Source organism: Triticum dicoccoides, chromosome 5A (genome assembly GCF_002162155.2).
Source record: "Triticum dicoccoides isolate Atlit2015 ecotype Zavitan chromosome 5A, WEW_v2.0, whole genome shotgun sequence".
NCBI classification, from domain to species: domain Eukaryota; kingdom Viridiplantae; phylum Streptophyta; class Magnoliopsida; order Poales; family Poaceae; genus Triticum; species Triticum dicoccoides.
The window spans coordinates 139,280,835-139,302,472 of record NC_041388.1 but is presented as its reverse complement, the minus strand read 5'-3'; positions in this window follow the sequence as shown (position 1 = coordinate 139,302,472).

Below are 21,638 nucleotides of genomic sequence, written 5' to 3'. Positions count from 1 at the left end.
TTGTGGAAATATTATTCTCTCTATGGTGCTATGTGGAACTTATTTTGCAGGGTCGGACACTATCCTCCTATTCAAACTCTTCCATGGTGTATTCGGAGGAGGAACCCGCCTTGCAATGCCGAAGACAATACTATGCGCCGGACTCATCGTCATTGAAGCCTGGTTCAGGGGCTACTGAGGGAGTCCTGGATTAGGGGGTCTCCGAATAGCCGGACTATGTCCTTTGGTCGGACTATTGGACTATGAAGATACGAGATTCAAGACTTCATCCCGTGTCCGGATGGGACTCTACTTGGCGTGGAAGGCAAGCTAGGCAATACGGATATGTATATCCCCTCCTTTGTAACCGACCTTGTGTAACCCTAGCCCCCTCCGGTGACTATATAAACCGGAGGGTTTTAGTCCGTAGGACAAGATACAATCATACCATAGGCTAGCTTTTAGGGTTTAGCCTCTCTGATCTCGTGGTAGATCAACTCTTGTAATACTCATATCATCAAGAACAATCAAGCAGGACGTAGGGTATTACCTCCATCAAGAGGGCCCGAACCTGGGTAAACATCGTGTCCCCTGCCTCCTGTTACCATCCGCCTTAGACGCACAGTTCGGGACCCCCTACCCAAGATCCGCCGGTTTTGACACCGACAACCACCTTGGGACAAAGCCCATGGGTGAGTTTCCCCGCAGCCCCCCTCTGTAGGCCCAGCGTGTGTAGTTTCAGCCCATAGTCATTTTTTTCCTGACTGCGAATTTGTCTTTTATCAAGTAAAAAAATAGAATTCCAGTAAAGCCCTCCAACTTCATGCATTTAATAACTCCACAACCGTGCATCGGACTAAAATGTTTTATATATGAAAAATGCTTAGAATTTCATCTAGTTTAATAATATCCAACTTTCATATATGTTTGAAATGTTTAAAATGTTGTTTGTTTAAATTTGCCCCTATGCCATGTTAAAATGATTTATTTCATAACTAATTAACCGTAGCTCCGAATTTAATAAACTTTATATGTAAATGGGCTAGAAAAATTCCTAGATTAACATGGCGGCATCACGTTGCATGTTTAACAACTCTAAAATTGTGTTTAGGGCAGATCAGTACCAAACCTAAAATATGCACATGAGGAGTTTCCGGAGTTGTTGTTTGTTGTTCCGGCCTCATTTAAACTTGCCTAGATAGGTAGTTTTCATATTCTTCACCCCTTGCCTTGCTAACCAACATTTAATTTTGTTGAGTACATAAACGGGAGAGAACTAAATAAGTCATGTGGTGTTCCGTCAATATGCAACTCGTTGCATATTGAGCTCCACTTAATTTGTAGTATTGTTTGTGCACTTTGCCATGCCATGCCTCATTAAACCGGACATGCATCATACTCGATTGTGCATCATGCCATGTTGATGTGTTGATTGTTTACTATGTGGTTTGCTTCTTTCCGGTGTTGCTTCTTCGGGTTGGTTCCGATAACGTCGCGTTTGTGAGGATCCGTTCGACTACGTCCGTTTGTCTTCTTCATGGACTCGTTCTTCTTCCTTGCGGGATCTCAGGCAAGATGACCATACCCTTGAAATCACTTCTATCTTTGCTTGCTAGTTGCTCACTCTTTTGCTATGTCGCGATACCTACCACTTGCTATATCATGCCTCCCATATTGCCATGTCAAACCTCTAACCCACCATGTCCTAGCAAACCGTTGTTTGGCTATGTTACCGCTTTGCTCAGCCCCTCTTATAGCGTTGCTAGTTGCAGGTGAAGATTGGAGTTTGTTCCATGTTTGGAACATGGTTATATGTTGGGATATCACAATATCTCTTATTTTAATTAATGCATCTATATACTTGGTAAAGGGTGGAAGGCTCGGCCTTATGCCCGGTGTTTTGTTCCACTCTTGCCGCCCTAGTTTTCGTCATACCGGTGTTATGTTCCTTGATTTTGCGTTCCTTACACTGTTAGGTGTTATGGGGACCCCTTGACAGTTCGCTTTGAATAAAACTCCTCCAGCAAGGCCCAACCTTGGTTTTACCATTTGCGTCACCACCACCTACTTTTTCCTTGGGAGTCACACTCCCGAGGGTCATCTTTATTTTAACCCCCCCCCCGGGGGGGCAGTGCTTCTCTAAGTGTTGGTCCAACCTGAGCGATGTCCGGCGCCCCCTAGGCAACCAGGGTTTATGCCACCCCGACGTCTCGCTCATCCGGTGTGCCCTGAGAACGAGATATGTGCAGCTCCAATCAGGATTTGTCGGCACATTCGGGCGGCTTTGCTGGTCTTGTTTTACCATTGTCGAAATGTCTTGTAACCGGGATTCCGAGTCTGATTGGGTCTTCCTGGGAGAAGGAATATCCTTCGTTGACCGTGAGAGCTTGTGATGGGCTAAGTTGGGACACCCCTGCAGGGTTTGAACTTTCGAAAGCTGTGCCCCCGGTTATGCACAGATGGGAATTTGTTAATATCCGGTTGTAGAGAACTTGACACTCAACTTAATTAAAATGAATCAATCGCGTGTGTAGCCATGATGGTCTCTTCTCGGCGGAGTCCGGGAAGTGAACACGGTTCTTGTGTTATGCTTGGACGTAAGTAGTTTGAGGATCACTTCTTGGTCACTTCTAGTTCACGACCATGCTTTGCTTCTCTTCTCGCTCTTATTTGTGTAAGTTAGCCACCATATATGCTAGTGCTTGCTGCAGCTCCACCTCACTACCTTTTCCTACCCATAAGCTTAAATAGTCTTGATCTCGCGGGTGTGAGATTGCTAAGTCCCCGTGACTCACAGATTACTTCCAAAAACCAGATGTAGGTGCCAACGATACCAGTGCAGGTGACGCAACCCAGCTCGAGTGGGAGCTCGATGAATATCGTGTTCCTTGTGTTGTTTCATTTCCAGTTGATCAGTAGTGGAGCCCAGTCGGGGCGGTCGGGGATCTAGCATTCGGGGTGGCCTTTCTTTATTTTGGTTCCGTAGTCGGACCTTGATTGTATTCTGGATGATGTAATGATATATGTATGTATTGTGTGAAGTGGCGATTGTAAGCCACTCTTTATCCCTTTCATATTCAGTACATAGGATGTGTAAAGATTACCCCTCTTGTGACATGCCTACTATGCGGTTATGCCTCTAAGTCGTGCTACGACACGTGGGAGATATAGCCGCATCGTTGGTGCTACAGATACAATCAAGCTACTCACTCGAGAGCCCTCCTTGTTAGTACGACTATCGATCTTATAACCCGGTTTTCTAACTAACACCATGAGACTGATAAAATAGAAGACCTATGTAACGCCCTCGATGCGGTTATATCTCCTACGTGTCGAAGCACGACTTAGAGGCATAACCGCATTGAAAGCAATGTCGCAAGTAAGGTAATCTTCACAACAACCCATGTAAATAAATAAAAGGGGAAGAGATACATAGTTGGCTTACACTCGCCACATCACACAAATACATGAATAACATTACAATCATCCAATACACTCATGGTCCGACTATGGTACCAAAATAAAGATCAACCCCCACATGCGACACGGTCCCCGATCATCCCAACTGGGCTCCACTACTGATCAACTAGAATGGAACAACACAAAGACCAAGATCTTCATCGAGCTCCTCCTTGAGCCTGGTTGCATCACCTGCTCGATATCATCGGCACCTGCAAACTGGTTTTGGAAGTATTTGTGAGTCACGGGGACTCAACAATCTCACACCCTCGCGATCAAGACTATTTAAGCTTATGGGTAAGGTAAAGGTATGAGGTGGAGCTGCAGCAAGCGACTAGCATATTTGGTGGCTAACATATACGCAAAAGAGAGCGAGAAGAGAAGGCAAAGCACGATCGAGAAAACTATGATCAAGAAGTGATCCTAGAACAACCTACGTCAAGCATAACTCCAACACCGTGTTCACTTCCCGGACTCCGCCGAGAAGAGACCATCACGGTTACACACGCGGTTGATGCATTTTAATTAAGGTCAACTTCAGGTTTTCTACAACCGGACATTAAAAAATTCCCATCTGCCCATAACCGCGGGCACGACTTTCGAAAGTTCAAAACCCTGCAGGGGTGTCCCAACTTAGCCCATCACAAGCTCTCACGGTCAACGTAGGATATTCCTTGTCCCAAGACAATCCGATCAGGCTCGGCATCCAGGTTACAAGACATCCTCGACAATGGTAAAACAAGTCCAGCAACACCGCCCGAAGGTGCCGACAAATCCCGATAGGAGCTGCACATATCTCGTTCTCAGGGCACACTCAGATTGTCCAAACTTCCGGTAGGCCAGCCCAGAGTTTCCCCTGGTGGCCACCGGCGGCTGGCAGGTTGGACCAACACTCAGAGGAGCACTAGCCCGGGGGGGTTAAAATAATGATGACCCTTGAGTCTGCAGAACCCAAGGGAAAGAAAAGGCTAGGTGGCAAATGGTAAAACCAAGGTTGGGCATTGCTGGAGGAGTTTTATTCAAGGCGAACTGTCAAGGGGTTCCCATTATAACCCAACCGCGTAAGGAACGCAAAATCTAGGAACATAACACCGATATGACGGAAACTAGGGCGGCAAGAGTGGAACAAAACACCAGGCATAAGGCCAAGCCTTCCACCCTTTACCAAGTATATAGATGCATTAATTAAATAAGAGATATTGTGATATCCCAACAAGTAAACATGTTCCACCAAGGAACAACATCTCCATGTTCCAACAAGGAACAAACTTCATCTTCACCTGCAACTAACAACGCTATAAGAGGGGCTGAGCAAAGCGGTAACATAGCCAAACAACGGTTTGCTAGGACAAGGTGGGTTAGAGGCTTGGTTCAACAATATGGGAGGCATGATAAGCCAGTGGTAGGTATCGTAGCATAGGCATAGCAAAAGAGCGAGCATCTAGCAAGCAAAGATAGAAGTGATTTCGTGGGTATGATCATCTTGCCTGAAATCCCACAAGGAAGAAGAATGAGTCCATGAAGAAGACAAACGGACGTAGTCGAACGGATCCTCACAAACGCGACGTTAACAGAACCAACCCGAAGAAGCAACACCGAAAAGAAGCACACAACATAGTAAACAACCAACACATGAACATGGTATGATATGCGGGATGCGGTATGCGATGCATATGCATGAATTGGAAAGGAATGATTAAACCTGGCCTCAACTTGGAAATCCAAAAGTGCCGCTGGAAAGGTGAGGTTATTTCAGTTGAAATCGATATAAAGATCACCGGAATCGGATGCACGGTTTGGAAATGGCAAGCAAAACAAATATAGCACCGGTCTGCGATAAACAGCAAGTAGCCATCTAAATGCATCAAGATGAATATGCTACAGCACTCAAACATGGCAACAAAATACATGGCAGGTATCCACTCATGATGCTTTACAAAAGATGAACACTGAGCTACGGCTAATTCATCCATTAACAGGTTCAAACAAGCATGGCAAAAGAGCAAATAATAATAGGTTTCGGACTTAGTGAAATTAACACAAGTCTGGAATTTATCATCAGGAAGCACATTTTAGAGCATGAAAACTACATGCTACAGGAACTTAACATGGCAAAGCAAGGCATGTCATGAAGCTACTCAAAGCACTTAACAAAAGTCCCTTATTGACGTTGAGCCAAAAGGGATCAGAAAATACAATTGCAAGCATGTGAACATAGCAAAAACATAAACAGATTCAGACTTAGCGAAAAACTGGAGCATGCAAAACAGATTAGCAAGTAGGCATGTTTACGAGCTCGATGCACTCACTACAGAGCATGGCATGACAAACTAAGCATACACCCATCAAGAAGACATAGCATAGAAGCTATACATGGCAAGAACAACAACATAGCATGCACGGATCAATAGCAACAACCTCGGCAAAATTGCTAAACATGTCAACAATCTGCCAGGAACATTTTATAGCAAAAGTAGAGCTCGATTGACTCAAGCTAGGGTGCTCCATAATTGCAAAAAAAAGACATGAATGGATAGAGCACCACAATATTAACAAAACATCCTTACTGATCATCCTCAAAAGAGGCACGGATCACTAGGAAACAACATGAACATATGGCATAACAACAAAATCAGGACAATGACTTAGTGAAATTCTAAGTCCCTGAAATCAGCATCAACGATTACGCTACTTTGCATGCTTGTGCTAGTCACCACATAGATCACAAAAATACATGGCATACACCTCTGTAAAGATGGCATGGCATTTAACAAAATACATGTAGAGCTCAGGATCATAGCATGCACACATTAATCATGGCAAAAATGACAAAAGGCCATTTGCTGAAATAGATCTGACATATTCCTCAAATAGCCCTCTTCCAACAGCATTTCGGGCATCAAGATGAGCTCAAATGAAAATGATGCAATGAGATGAAATGATGTACTCGTCGAGACGAACATTTTGATATGCTACACGCACGAATCGGAGCTACCGTTGCGGAGTTATGGCATGCAGAAAAATGCTAAAAATTACGGGGATTAGGTCAAAAAGGTCAACCTCTCAGGACGGATCCAGATCTGAATCGGGGCTGCACGGAAAACGATGATCGCCGGAGTGTTGGGGAACGTAGTAATTTCAAAATTTTCCTATGCACACGCAAGATCATGGTGATGCATAGCAACGAGAGGGGAGAGTGTTGTCCACGTACCCTCGTAGACCGAAAGCGGAAGCGTTAGCACAACGCGGTTGATGTAGTCGTACGTCTTCACGATCTGACCGATCCAAGTATCAAACGCATGGCACCTCCGAGTTCAGCACACGTTTAACTCAATGACGTCCCGCGAACTCCGATCTAGCAGAGCTTCACGGGAGAGTTCCGTCAGCACGACGGCGTGGTGACGGTGATGATGTTGCTACCGACGCAGGGCTTCGCCTAAGCACCGCTACGATATGACCGAGGTGGAATATGATGGAGGGGGGCACCGCACACGGCTGGGAGATCAACTGATCAACTTGTGTGTCTAGAGGTGTCCCCTTGCCCCTGTATATAAAGGAGCAAGGGGGGAGGCCGGCCGGCCCTCTATGGGCGCGCCGGGAGGAGGAGTCCTCCTCCTAGTCCCCTTTCCTACTCCTACTAGGAGGAGGAAAGGAAGGAGGAGAAGGAGAAGGAAGGAGAAGGAGGAAAAGGAGGAAAGGGGGGCCGGCCCCCTAGTCCAATTCGGTTTGGGCTAGGGGGGCCGCGCGCCCTGCCTCCTCTCTTCCACCACTTGGCCCATGAGGCCCATTACTTCTTCCTCGTATTCCCGTAACTCCCCGGTACCCCTGAAAATACCCGAATCACTTGGAACCTTTCCGATGTCCGAATATAGTCGTCCAATATATCGATCTTTACGTCTCGACCATTTCGAGACTCCTCGTCATGTCCCCTATCTCATCCGGGACTCCGAACTACCTTCGGTACATCAAATCACATAAACTCATAATACAATCGCCACCGAAACTTTAAGCATGCGGACCCTACGGGTTTGAGAACTATGTAGACATGACCGAGACATGTCTCCGGTCAATAACCAATAGCGGAACCTGGATGCTCATAGTGGCTCCCACATATTCTACGAAGATCTTTATCGGTCAGACCGCATAACAACATACGTTGTTCCCTTTGTCATCGGTATGTTACTTGCCCGAGATTCGATCGTCGGTATCTCAATACCTAGTTCAATCTCATTACCGGCAAGTCTCTTTACTCGTTCTGTAATACATCATCCCGCAACTAACCCATTAGTTGCAATGCTTGCAAGGCTTAAGTGATGTGCATTACCGAGAGGGCCCAGAGATACCTCTCCGACAGTCGGAGTGACAAATCCTAATCTCGAAATACGCCAACCCAACAAGTACCTTTGGAGACACCTGTAGAGCACCTTTATAATCACCCAGTTACGTTGTGACGTTTGGTAGCTGAGGGAGTCCTGGATTAGGGGTGTTCGGGTAGCCAGACTATACCTTCAGCCGGACTCCAGGACTATGAAGATACAAGATTGAAGACTTTGTCCCGTGTCCGGATGGGACTTTCCTTGGCGTGGAAGGCAAGCTTGGCGATGCGGATATTCAAAATCTCCTACCATTGTAACCGACTCTGTGTAACCCTAACCCTATCCGGTGCCTATATAAACCGGAGGGTTCTAGTCCATAGGACAACTTCATCACACAACAATCATACCATAGGCTAGCTTTTAGGGTTTAGCCTCTCTGATCTCGTGGTAGATCAACTCTTCTAATACTCATATCATCAAGAACAATCAAGCAGGACGTAGGGTATTACCTCCATCAAGAGGGCCCGAACCTGGGTAAACATCGTGTCCCCTGCCTCCTGTTACCATCCGCCTTAGACGCACAGTTCGGGACCCCCTACCCGAGATCCGCCGGTTTTGACACCGACATTGGTGCTTTCATTGAGAGTTCCTCTGTGTCGTCACTTTTAGGCCCGATGGCTCCTTTGATCATCAACGACGATGCAGTCCAGGGTGAGACTTTTCTCCCCAGACAGATCTTCGTCTTCAGCGGCTTCGCACTGCGGGCCAATTCGCTTGGCCACCTGGAGCAGATCGAAAGCTACGCCCCTGGCCATCAGGTCAGGTTTGGAAGCTTAAACTACACGACAGACATCCGCGGGGATTTGATCTTCGACGGATTCGAGCCACAACCAAGAGCACCGCACTGTTTTGAGAGGCATGATCTTGCCCTGCCGCCGAACAGTGCCCTGGAGGCCGCACGCGCACCGGTTCCTACCCTTAATCTGGAGCCTATTGCGCCAATCGAGGATGAGCGGCTGGACGTCACCTCAGGGGCTACGATCTCAAAGGCGATCGAGCCGAACGTCAGCCCCGCGTTCTGCATGACCCGTGACTCCGAGGATCCGGATTCCTCTCCGGACTCCGAACCCCCCGCGCCCCTACCAATCGAATCCGATTGGGCACCGATAATGGAGTTCATTGCAGCGGACATCTTTCAGCACTCGCCCTTCGGCGACATCCTGAACTCACTAAAGTCTCTCTCTTTATCAGGAGAGGCATGGCCGGACTACGGTCAGCAAGGATGGGATGCGGACGACGAAGAAATTCGAAGCCCACCCACCACCCACTTTGTAGCCACTGTCGACGATTTAACCGACATGCTTGACTTCGACTCTGAAGACATCGACGGTATGGACGACGATGCAGGAGACGAACAGGAACCAGCACCTGTAGGGTGCTAGAAGGCCACCTCGTCATATGATATATACATGGTGGATACTCCAAAAGATGGAGATGGCGATGGAACAGCGGAGGATGACACCTCCAAGAAACAGCCAAAGCGCCGGCGTCAGCGGCGCCGCTCTAAATCCCGCCAAAGCAAAAACGGTGATTCCGGCACGGGAGACAATACTACCCCGAATAGCACCGAAGAACACCCCCTACAGCAAGATTCGGCACAGGAAGATGGAGAAGCCAGCCCTCATGAGAGAGCGGTAGACCGAGAGGTTGAGGATGATAACTATATGCCTCCCTCCGAGGGCGAGGCAAGCCTCGACGACGACGAATTCGTCGTACCATCGGACCCCGCCGAACAAGAGCGTTTCAAACGCAGGCTTTTAGCCACGGCAAGCAGCCTCAAGAAAAAGCAGCAACAGCTTAGAGCTGATCAAGATTTGCTAGCAGACAGATGGACTGAAGTCCTTGCAGCCGAAGAGTATGAACTCGAACGCCCCTCCAAGAGTTACCCAAAGCGTAGGTCGCTACCCCGATCAGAGGAGGAAGCACCTACATCACCAGTGCACGACATGGCCGACCGGCCACCTTGCGGCCGCGACAGAGAGGCCTCTCAGCCCTCCACCCAAGCCATGCCCCGGCGCCGTTCAACCAAGGCACGGGAAAATGCGCCAGACCTGCAAGACGTACTGGAGGACAAGGCAAGACAAACAAGATCGATCTACGGATCGCGCAGGCGCCCCACGGCACGTGACGGTGATCTTCATTCCGGATACAACAAATCCGGCCGGGCCGAACACAACAGACATAGCTCCTTCGAGCTGCGTCGTGATATAGCCCAGTATAGAGGCGCCGCATGTCAGGACCCCGACTCGATGTCACATTGATCTAGCCGGTAACACCTCATATCACTTTGCGGCCTCACGCACGGTATCCCCACGGGTGTCGCCTTACCTTTGCCCGGGACCGTTTGCGCCTTTTGGCTCACGTATATGATAGTGTCGCTAGCATCCATATGATAAGGAGCCCGGGCTGACATGACTAGTCGTAAACCCAAAGTGGCACAGACTTACAGGGACAGGCATCCATGACCCAGCTTCGAACGTGTCGGTCATCAGCAAGTGGGTCCGGGCTGTAGCACTGGGCTAGCAGGACTCCGGTAAACCGGGCTGTAGCGGGCTAACAGGACTCCGGTACTCAAAGCGTGACATTTCCCCGAAGGGACAGACACGGGAACGAAGAAGGACACATGCCGGCCAGCCTAAGTGTTCCAGAGCAGTAGAAGGCTACCATGGCTCAGCGGTAACACTAGGAGACATTTCCCGGTAAGAGAGGCTACTAAAGATAAACAACTAGATAGTCAGATCCCACACATACCAAGCATTTCAATCATACACACAATATGCTCGATATGTGCAAATACAACGAAGCATCACAACATGACTCTACGACACAAGTACTTTATTTAAGGCTCAGGGAGCCATACATAACATACACAAAGGTACGGGTCTCACGACCCAACATTCAAGTCATACAGTCATACAAACCAGCAGCGGAAGTAACTTGTCTGAGTACAGACAACTAGTAAAATAAAAGAGGCTTGGAAAGCCTAGCTATACTACATGGTCCTTCACAAGCTCAGGATCACCACCTGGGCCTTTAGCCTACTCGTTGATGTCAATGTCTACATAGAACCCATCAGAAGGGGTTGCAGCGTCTTCTGTAAAAAATGTAAATTATAGCAACATGAGTACAAAGGTACTCAGCAAGACTTACATCAGATCCTACATACATGCATATTATCAAGAAGGGTTGGTGGAGTTATTGCAGCAAGCCAGCTTTGACTCTTGGCTAGACTATCCTACGATACTCCAACTTGAAATGGTTTTGCGCACACGAGTCCACTACTCACCACTTCAATACACTACCGAGGATCCGCCTCCGTCTTCCTACGGAAGAGCCATCCTCGGCACTCACACTTATCTTGAGGCTTTTAGTAGTTTCCATTTACTTGTCTATGAACTGTATAGGCAACCAAGTAGTCCTTTACCGCGGACGCGGCTATTCGAATAGATCATGATAACCCTGCAGGGGTGTACTTCTTCATACATGTTTCCACCACTTAGCGTCTGCACACGACATGTGCTCGGCAGACTTCAAGCGAAAGCCGACGTGGGTGTAGACCACGACCTACCTAAACACTTAAGCCTCTAGTCCAGGTTTATCGCCTATCCAGGTTCCAAACGCAGGGAGTCCGGCCGAGGTTTCCCATACGGCCCCGAACGATGTGAACAGGGTTCCCGAGATACCTAACGGGTATTCGGTACACCCGGCCACGTACCTGCCGCATCACAGCCCACCCCTACGGTCAGCGCTGTCCACGGCCTCCAGTAGGCTACAAACACCAGAAACTACTTGCAACTCCTGGACAGAGAGCTAGGGTGAATAAGAAGTCGAGCGGGGTCATATTTCAGGGCCCAATGCATGGTAGTAGTTGTATCTTAAATCACACATACAGATCTCAGTGCTTAAGGTCGGCTTCAATGAAACAACCCACCATGTACTCCTACATGGCCTCTCATCGATACCTTTACCAAATCGTGTTCACCACACCACTCTCATTACCGACATAATCATTTCACTCTAGCCATCACCCAGATGAACCAGACCTGACACGACTCTAAGCATAGCAGGCATAGCAAGGTAGGAACAACACATACACATGGCTCAATCAACTCCTACACATGCTAGTGGGTTTCATCTAGTTACTGTGGCAATGACAGGTCATGCAGAGGAAATGGGTTCAACTACCGTAGCACACAGCAGTTTGAAACGCGTTGTCTTAATGCAGTAAAAGAGAGCAGGAGCGAGAACATGGGATTGTATCGATATGATCAAATGGTTGGTTGCTTGCCTGATGGTTCGATGCACTGATACGGTTCTTCGTTAGGGTAATCACGGTACTCCTCGGAGGCAGAACCTGTCGCAAAGGACACCGATACACAACCATCACCAAACAATGTGCAACAATATGATGCATGCATGAAACATGGAAATATGAGTGTGTTGGGCTAATGCAACTAAAACCAGAAGGGTTTGAACAAATTTGAATCAAAGATTCAAATTTCAAACTCAAACATGGCCTTTTAAAGTGCTTTTCCTTGTTCTGCTTAAAACATCAACTTAACTTGTTTGATCATGCATGAAAATAGTACAGATGGATAGATTGGATTTTTCTAATCATTTTTCATATATAATTTGTCTAATTTGGAGTTACAGAATAAAAGTTATGAATTTTTGAAGTTTAAATAATATTCTAGAATTTCCTGATTTAAATTAAATTCAGAAATATAAATATTGCGCCAGCATGACGTCAGCATGACGTCAGTGGTCAACTGCGGCTGGCTGGGGTCAAACCTGACGTGTGGGGTCCACACGTCAGTGACAGGGGGGGTTTAACAGGGTTAATTTATTCCTAATTAGGGGTTAGTGGCGCTGGGGCCCACTGTCAGTGTCAGGGGGGTTAATTAAGCGGTGATTAGCACTAATCTGACCACCTGGCCGACGGGGCCCACGCGTCAGTGACCCTGGGGGGGGTCAAACCCCAGGTCAAACAGGTCAAACCCACCGGCGACATGACGCCGGCGGGGCCCGAGACGGCAGCGCGATGCGGAAACGCGCTACAGGGCACGGGCGAGGCCGTGCTTGGGCTCGTTGGAGAGCCCTTGCTCCCGCGCGTCGAACGGTGGTGGTGGTCGTGCCTGAGGTGGCCGGTACCGACGACGGCGACGACCGTGGCGGCTGCCGGAGCTCGGTTGAGCTCGGGGTCGAGGCTACAACGGCTGCGGGGATGCGGGGTTGGCACCTACGGCTTCTACGCGGTGCGGTGAGGACGTGGGTGTGCTCGGTTGGGCGCTACGGTGACTGTGGCCACGACGGCGGCGAGCTTCGAAGCTCAAGGGGGCGGCAGCTACAGGAGGCTAGGGACGACGGGGCAAGGGGGAATCGAGTCAGTGGCTCACCGCGGAGCTGTAGGGATGGTTAGCGGGCTCGGGGACGTCCGGTAGCTCCCGATTCGACGGAGACGATCTCCGGTGGCCGAGAAGGGGAACAGCGACGTGGGCGGCGATATAGAGCTTCCCGAGGGGCTTGGCTTGGTGGGGAGGAAGAGGGGGTCGCGGCGGAGCTCCTGAGCTCAACGGAGGGGCGAGGGGTGGCCGGTGACGGCTGCTATGGCGAACGGCGGCGACGGTGGTGTTCGGCCGTGTGAGAGAGAGAGCGAGGGAGAGGAGGAAAGAACCACGGGAGAGTGAGAGAGAGCAGGGGGGAGGGCGTGGCGTCGTCCGGGGCATCGAGCGAGGAGGGGAGGGCAGGCAGGCAGGCGAGCAGGTGGCGTGGCGCGGTGGCGCGCGCGCGCGCCGGCCACACTCCCCTCCCTTGTCGAGGACGAAGACGACAGAGGAGGGAGGCGGGCTGGGCCGCCTGCTGGCTGGGCCGGCCAGCTGGCTGGGCTGCACAGGGAGGAGCCCAGGTAAGCTTCTCCCTTTTTAATTATTTCTGTTTTCTAATTTCTGACATTTGTTTTGATTTAAATAAAATATTAAATCATTTATTTACCTTATGCCAATTTTTGAAGGAGCTAGTTATATTATTCCAGAGCTCCTTTATAATTGGCATAATAATTGGACATATATTAATATATATAATAATATATTTCCAATGCAAATATTTATGCATTAATTCCAAATGCCCAAAATAAATACCTATGAGCTCTTAAAAATATTGGTTTGATTTTTTTCTCTGTCCAATATTTTCAGAGAGCAACATGAGCATTTTCTTGGACCTTTTTGGAGAAATTTTTATTTGGATCATTTTCAAAAATGATTCTGAGGGTTTCACAAATCCCCATTTCAAATTAAATGGAATTTTAAACATGATGCACACACTCTGATGCATGACTAGCTAGGGTGTGACAACTCACCCCCACTCAAAAGAATCTCGTCCCGAGATTTGGGTTCCTCCGGGAAGAAGGCGGGATACTCAAGTCGAAGACGATCCTCCCTTTCTCAAGTTGCTTCATCCTCAGAATGGTGCGACCATTGAACTTTGAGAAACTTGATATTATGACGTCGGGTGGTACGTTCGGCCTGATCGAGGATACGAATGGGGTACTCTCGATATGTAAGATTATCTTGGAGATCAAGCGTTTCGTGGTCCACTTCACGGATAGGATCCGAGAAGCAACGCCTGAGTTGAGAAACGTGGAAGACATCGTGGACTCTGGAGAGGTGCGGAGGTAGTTCCAATTGGTAGGCAACTTCCCCTCGTTTGGCGAGAATGCGAAAAGGTCCAATGTAACGAGGAGCCAATTTGCCTTTGATACCGAAACGATGGGTTCCCTTCAGAGGGGTGACCCGGAGATAAGCCTTCTCGTCAACCTCGAAAGTCATAGCCTTATGTTTTTGGTCATATTGACTCTTTTGACGAGATTGAGCTGTTTTCAACTTTTCACGAACGATACGAACTTGTTCTTCTGCTTCTTGAATCATATCCGGGCCAAAGAATTGCCTTTCCCCGGTCTCTGACCAGTTAAGGGGTGTTCGACACCGTCGTCCATAGAGAACTTCAAAAGGGGCTTTACCCAAGCTAGATTGATAGCTGTTGTTGTAAGCGAATTCGGCAAATGGAAGGCACTTCTCCCAGTCCATTCCGAATGAGATAACAGAGGCTCGAAGCATGTCTTCTAGAATCTGGTTGACGCGTTCCACTTGACCACTCGACTGAGGGTGGAAGGCGGTGCTAAAGGAGAGACGGGTCCCCATAGCATTTTGGAAACTTTCCCAAAATCGAGAGGTGAAAAGACTTCCTCGATCCGAGTTAATTTCCAAAGTAACACCATGGAGAGACACTATTCGGGAGATGTATAAGTCTGCCAATTGACTAGCGGTTATACTCTCACGAACAGGTAGGAAATGGGCTACTTTGGAAAGACGATCGACAACGACAAAGATAGCATTATTCCCTCTCTTGGTCCTGGGAAAACCGGTAATGAAATCCATACTAATTTTATCCCATTTCCATTCAGGAATAGCTAAGGGTTGAAGGGTGCCAGCAGGCCGTTGATGCTCTGCTTTTACACGACGACAAACGTCGCAATTAGCAATATACTGAGCAATTTCTCTCTTCATCCTAGTCCACCAGAACCTCTGGCGTAGGTCCTGATACATCTTAGTACTACCGGGATGAATAGTGAGAGGAGATTCATGAGCCTCCTTAAGGATCAACTGCCGTAGATGCTGGTTCTTGGGAACCACTAGACGGTTCTCAAAGTACACAACACCATGATCATTTGTGGAGAAACAACTAGCACCTCCGCTAGCAATGTTCTCTTTGATTTTAGATATTCCCTTATCTCGCTTTTGGGCAGCGATGATTTGATCCGTAAGAGTAGGTTTTGCTACCAAGGTGGAAAGAAAACCTTGAGGTACAATGTGAAGGTTAAACTTCCGAAATTCCTCATGGAGTAGCGGTTGACTTTGTTGTAACATCAGGTTGTTACAATAAGATTTACGACTTAGCGCATCAGCCATGACGTTGGCTTTCCCTGGGGTGTAGGTTATTCCTAAGTCGAAGTCTGTGATCAATTCAACCCAACGTCTTTGCCTGAGATTCAGATCCGGTTGGGTGAAAATGTACTTCAGACTTTGGTGATTAGTGAATATTTCGCAACGATTACCGAGGAGGTAATGTCGCCAGGTCTTAAGTGCATAGACTACGGCTGCAAGCTCTAGATCATGAGTAGGATAATTCTCCTCATGTGGGTGCAATTGCCGTGAGGCGTAAGCAATTACGTGTCGATCTTGCATGAGAATGCAACCTAGTCCTTGTCGCGAGGCGTCGCAGTAGATAACAAAGTCCTTGGAGAAGTCTGGCGGTACCAGTACGGGAGCAGAGGTCAGGCGTCTTTTCAGTTCCTGAAAGCTGTGCTCACATTGTGGAGTCCATTCGAACTTATTATCTTTCTTGAGGAGTTCGGTTAGAGGTTTGGCAACTTTGGAGAAGTTCTCGACAAAGCGACGACAATAGCTCGCTAAGCCCAGAAAACTCCGAACTTGCTTGACCGATTCAGGTGGAGTCCAATTAAGGACGGCTTGAACTCGCTCAGGGTTAACAGCAATACCTTTACCAGATATTACATGACCCAGATAGGTCACTTCTGACAACCAGAATTCACATTTAGAAAATTTGGCATAAAGGCGATGCTCTCGAAGTTTCTTCAACACTAGCCTTAAATGTTCGGCATGTTCTTCCTCGTTCTTGGAGTAGATGAGTATATCATCGAGATAAACTACGACGAATTTATCCAAATACTCCATGAAGATTGAGTTCATTAACCGAGAAAAGGTGGCTGGAGCGTTGGTTAAACCAAAGGACATGACGGTGTACTCGTATTGGCCATAACGAGTAACAAAGGCCGTTTTAGGGATGTCCCCGTTTCTGATTTTGATTTGATGGTAGCCCAACCTCAAATCCATCTTGGAAAAGACTGAGGATCCAGCGAGCTGATCGTACAGGTCGTTGATCCTGGGAAGCGGATATTTGTTCTTGATTGTGACCAAATTGACAGGTCGGTAATCTACAACCATCCGGTCCGTACCATCCTTCTTCTTGACGAATAGGACGGGGCAAGCCCACGGAGATGAGCTAGGTCGGATGAAACCCTTTTTCAAGGACTCATCGAGTTGTTTCTTAAGCTCGGCTAGTTCTAGGGGTGCCATCTTATAAGGTCTTCTAGCAATCGGAACGGTTCCCGGGATGAGGTCTATTACGAACTCGACATCCCTGTCAGGTGGATCACCTGGCAATTCCTCTGGGAAGACATCCAGGAAGTCACGGACTACCGGAACGTCCTCAAGGTCTGGCAAAGGGCTGGCGTTAAGAGAAAATAACTGTCGCTTGGCTATTCGGGTCAAGACATTGACTATCTTCCCCGAAGGATGGGTGAGTTGAACAGTCCTAGAGAAGCAATCAATTTGGGCATGATGAGCTGACATCCAGTCCATACCCAGAATGATATTAATATCTGAAGATTTAAGGGCTATCAAAGATGCGAGAAAAACAAGTCTGTCGACTTGGATTTCATTTCCATGGCTTACTCTAGAAGTTTGCCATTTGGATCCCGGAGTTTGAATTACCATAGAGGTTGGCATATCACCGAATGCAACGTTATGCAAACGAGCATAATTTTCGGATACAAAAGAATGAGAGGCTCCTGTACCGAAAAGAACAGATGCCGGGTGGCAATTAACAAGAAGCATACCGAGAACGACGTTGGGATCTTCTTGAGCTTCTTCGGCAGAGATACAGTTGACATGGCCACGTGAAGCGGTGACCGGCTTGGCGTGGAATATTTTTCCTGTCGGCTTGCCACGGCCAACAGCTTTAGCAGACTGGTTGGGGTTGGTCTGGGGACACTCACGCATATAGTGACCAGATTCCCCACACTTGAAACAAGTCACGGAACTGGTACGTGGAGGAGCATTGTTGGTTGAACCACCATAGGGCTTGGCTGGTGCAGACTGTTGAACAGGGCGAGGCGCCTGGAAAGTTGGCCTCGGTGTGAACCTGGGTGGCAGGGCGGTGTTGGGTACCCACACGCGGCGCTTCTGAGGACCAGCACCGGATGAGGAACCCATATCACGGCCATGCTTGCGTGTTGCGTCATAGTCAGTCTGACCAGTTTCAGCACTGATGGCTTTGTTGACAAGTTTCTGAAAAGATGTGCACTCATGCAGACGGAGGTCACGGCGAAGCTCAGGACTAAGGCCCTTACGGAACCTTGCTTGCTTCTTGGCATCAGTAGACACTTCCTCAGTTGCATATCGTGCGAGGTTACCAAACTCCCTGCTGTAAACATCCACAGAAAGTCGGCCTTGGGTGAAACTGCAAAATTCTTCACGTTTACGGTCCATGAGACCCTCCGGAATGGGATGTTCACGGAAAGCCTCGTTGAATTCAGCCCAAGTAGTGACATGGCCCGCTGGGCGCATAGCTCCATAATTCTCCCACCATAGACTGGCGGGGCCTTCAAGATGATATGCAGCAAAGGTGACCTTGTCAGCCTCCGCTACCAGCGCGGAACGCAGTTTGTGAGCGATACTGCGAAGCCAGTCATCAGCGTCGAGAGGCTCGACGGAGTGGTGGAACATGGGTGGATGTAATTTGATAAAATCACTGAGTGACACCATGTTAGCCCTCTGATGGTGTGCTGTGTTCTGTTCGATACGCTCCAACAAACGGTTGGTCTCCCGCTTGTTTCTCTCAGCTTCCATCATAACCTCGGCTAGTGAAGGAGGATGAGGCAGATTTGCATCCCTGACTTCACTGCCTTCGGCCTGCTCTTGAGAAGCAGGGTTAGCGCGCGTGTTGACCATCCTAGGTAAACAAGACAATGATTTAGTCAGGATGATAAAATTCCGACATAGGATAAAAATGTAAGGAATAACTCGAAATGCAAGATGATCATCCGTATGACATGGTAGATACAGAAACTGCTTCTTTTATTCCATCGTCATACACACCATACAGGGTTTAGTACAAGACCAAACAAAGTACTATTACGGTGAAAAGAGGATTACATCTCATCGGAGGCATCCCAAGCTCCTATACATTATTTTTCTACACCTCCGGAAAGAGTACAAACTAGGTCATATCCCACGAGTCACGCGGGACGATAGACGACACAGCTAGTGCGAACTAGTGATACTACCACTAGCTCAGACCGATCCGTAGTAGTCCTCGTAGAAGTCACCTCCATAGCCTGGAAGCTCAACATGATCATCCGGAAACAGACGATCTCGCGGAGCTTGTGGACCATAGGGGCTAGGATGAGGCCTTGGACCAACAGACGGTGGCCTGCGGGGACCGCGAGGTGGGGTGATGCCTCCTACATCACGCCAACCCATCACGTCTGGCAGAGCAAATCTCACAGGATAGAGATCGCGCATATCTGAATATCCAGCTTGCACCGCTGGTGCGAACCGAGTCAAAGTGGCCCAGTGGTCAGCACGGGTATTGAAGAGCTCTAACCTCAAGGCCCGATTTTCACGGTCCTTATCCTTGAGCATCTCAGCAGTGGTGCGAGTCCGTGAATCCTCCTGAGTGGGGTCAGCATAGATAGCCTGGAGATACCCTTGTGCTCCCGGAAGTGATCCTGGCATATACCGGAAATCAGAGTCCCGAAATAGACCAGATCTGACTCGCATGATGGTCATCATAGAGTAGGCGGCATCCTGCACAGCCATCTCAATAGTAACCCCGAGTCCATAGGAGTAGTGAAGGGGCTCGGTGGATCCAGGATAAGATGGAAATATCCGGACAGTGCAGAGATACTGGCTTTGATTAAAGTCGCGGAATTGCTCTTCGACCGTGTACTCAGGATACCAACGGTATCCAGCCTCAGTCATTACCCTGACCAACTTGGCAGTATGGCCGGGTACATCTAGGCATCGAGTCAGGCGAACCACTTGATTGAGGTCGCGAGTGGCCATCTGAAAGCACAATCATAATGCAAAGGCATTAGAATTTCTAGCAAAATTTCGGCAGCATAACAGCTGTAAATGCTCAAGAAGGATTTCAGACATTTGACAAAGGATTTCGTACACACTCAACATCATCATATCAAAGTTTTGAATCCATTCTAACAACATAATATGGTAGAAGAACTGAACTAGGCTTGTATCCACCATACCTATAAGGTACTACTGATTAGTAACACGTGATCCTGATAGAGAGAATAGGTCCTAATTCCTTAACCCCCGGTGGAAGAATGGACTGACTCGGATCAGAATGTCATAAGATAAAGGAGTAAAAAGAGCCTTACGTTCCAACCCACAAACAATTCCCCTACATATAACGAAAGAATTTCTAGACTCAACATCGACCAGTTTGGCTTGGAGAACCTACAGGCAGTCCGGCTCTGATGCCAACGCTGTCAGGACCCCGACTCGATGTCACATTGATCTAGCCGGTAACACCTCATATCACTTTGCGGCCTCACGCACGGTATCCCCACGGGTGTCGCCTTACCTTTGCCCGGGACCGTTTGCGCCTTTTGGCTCACGTATATGATAGTGTCACTAGCATCCATATGATAAGGAGCCCGGGGTGACATGACTAGTCGTAAACCCAAAGTGGCACAGACTTACAGGGACAGGCATCCATGACCCAGCTTCGAACGTGTCGGTCATCAGCAAGTGGGTCCGGGCTGTAGCACTGGGCTAGCAGGACTCCGGTAAACCGGGCTGTAGCGGGCTAACAGGACTCCGGTACTCAAAGCGTGACATTTCCCCGAAGGGACAGACACAGGAACGAAGAAGGACACATGCCGGCCAGCCTAAGTGTTCCAGAGCAGTAGCAAGCTACCATGGCTCAGCGGTAACACTAGGAGACATTTCCCGGTAAGAGAGGCTACTAAAGATAAACAACTAGATAGCCAGATCCCACACATACCAAGCATTTCAATCATACACACAATATGCTCGATATGTGCAAATACAACGAAGCATCACAACATGACTCTACGACACAAGTACTTTATTTAAAGCTCAGGGAGCCATACATAACATACACAAAGGTACGGGTCTCACGACCCAACATACAAGTCATACAGTCATACAAACCAGCAGCGGAAGTAACTTGTCTGAGTACAGACAACTAGTAAAATAAAAGAGGCTTGGAAGCCTAGCTATACTACATGGTCCTTCACAAGCTCAGGGTCACCACCTGGGCCTTTAGCCTACTCGTTGATGTCAATGTCTACATAGAACCCATCAGAAGGGGTTGCAGCGTCTTCTGTAAAAATGTAGATTATAGCAACATGAGTACAAAGGTACTCAGCAAGACTTACATCAGATCCTACATACATGCATATTATCAAGAAGGGTTGGTGGAGTTATTGCAGCAAGCCAGCTTTGACTCTTGGCTAGACTATCCTACGATACTTCAACTTGAAATGGTTTTGCGCACACGAGTCCACTACTCACCACTTCAATACACTACCGAGGATCCACCTCCGTCCTCCTACGGAAGAGCCATCCTCGGCACTCACACTTATCTTGAGGCTTTTAGCAGTTTCCATTTACTTGTCTATGAACTGTATAGGCAACCAAGTAGTCCTTTACCGCGGACGCGGCTATTCGAATAGATTATGATAACCCTGCAGGGGTGTACTTCTTCATACATGTTTCCACCACTTAGCGTCTGCACACGACATGTGCTCGGCAGACTTCAAGCGAAAGCCGACGTGGGTGTAGACCATGACCTACCTAAACACTTAAGCCTCTAGTCCAGGTTTATCGCCTATTCAGGTTCCATCCGCAGGGAGTCCGGCCGAGGTTTCCCATACGGCCCCGAACGATGTGAACAGGGTTCCCGAGATACCTAACGGGT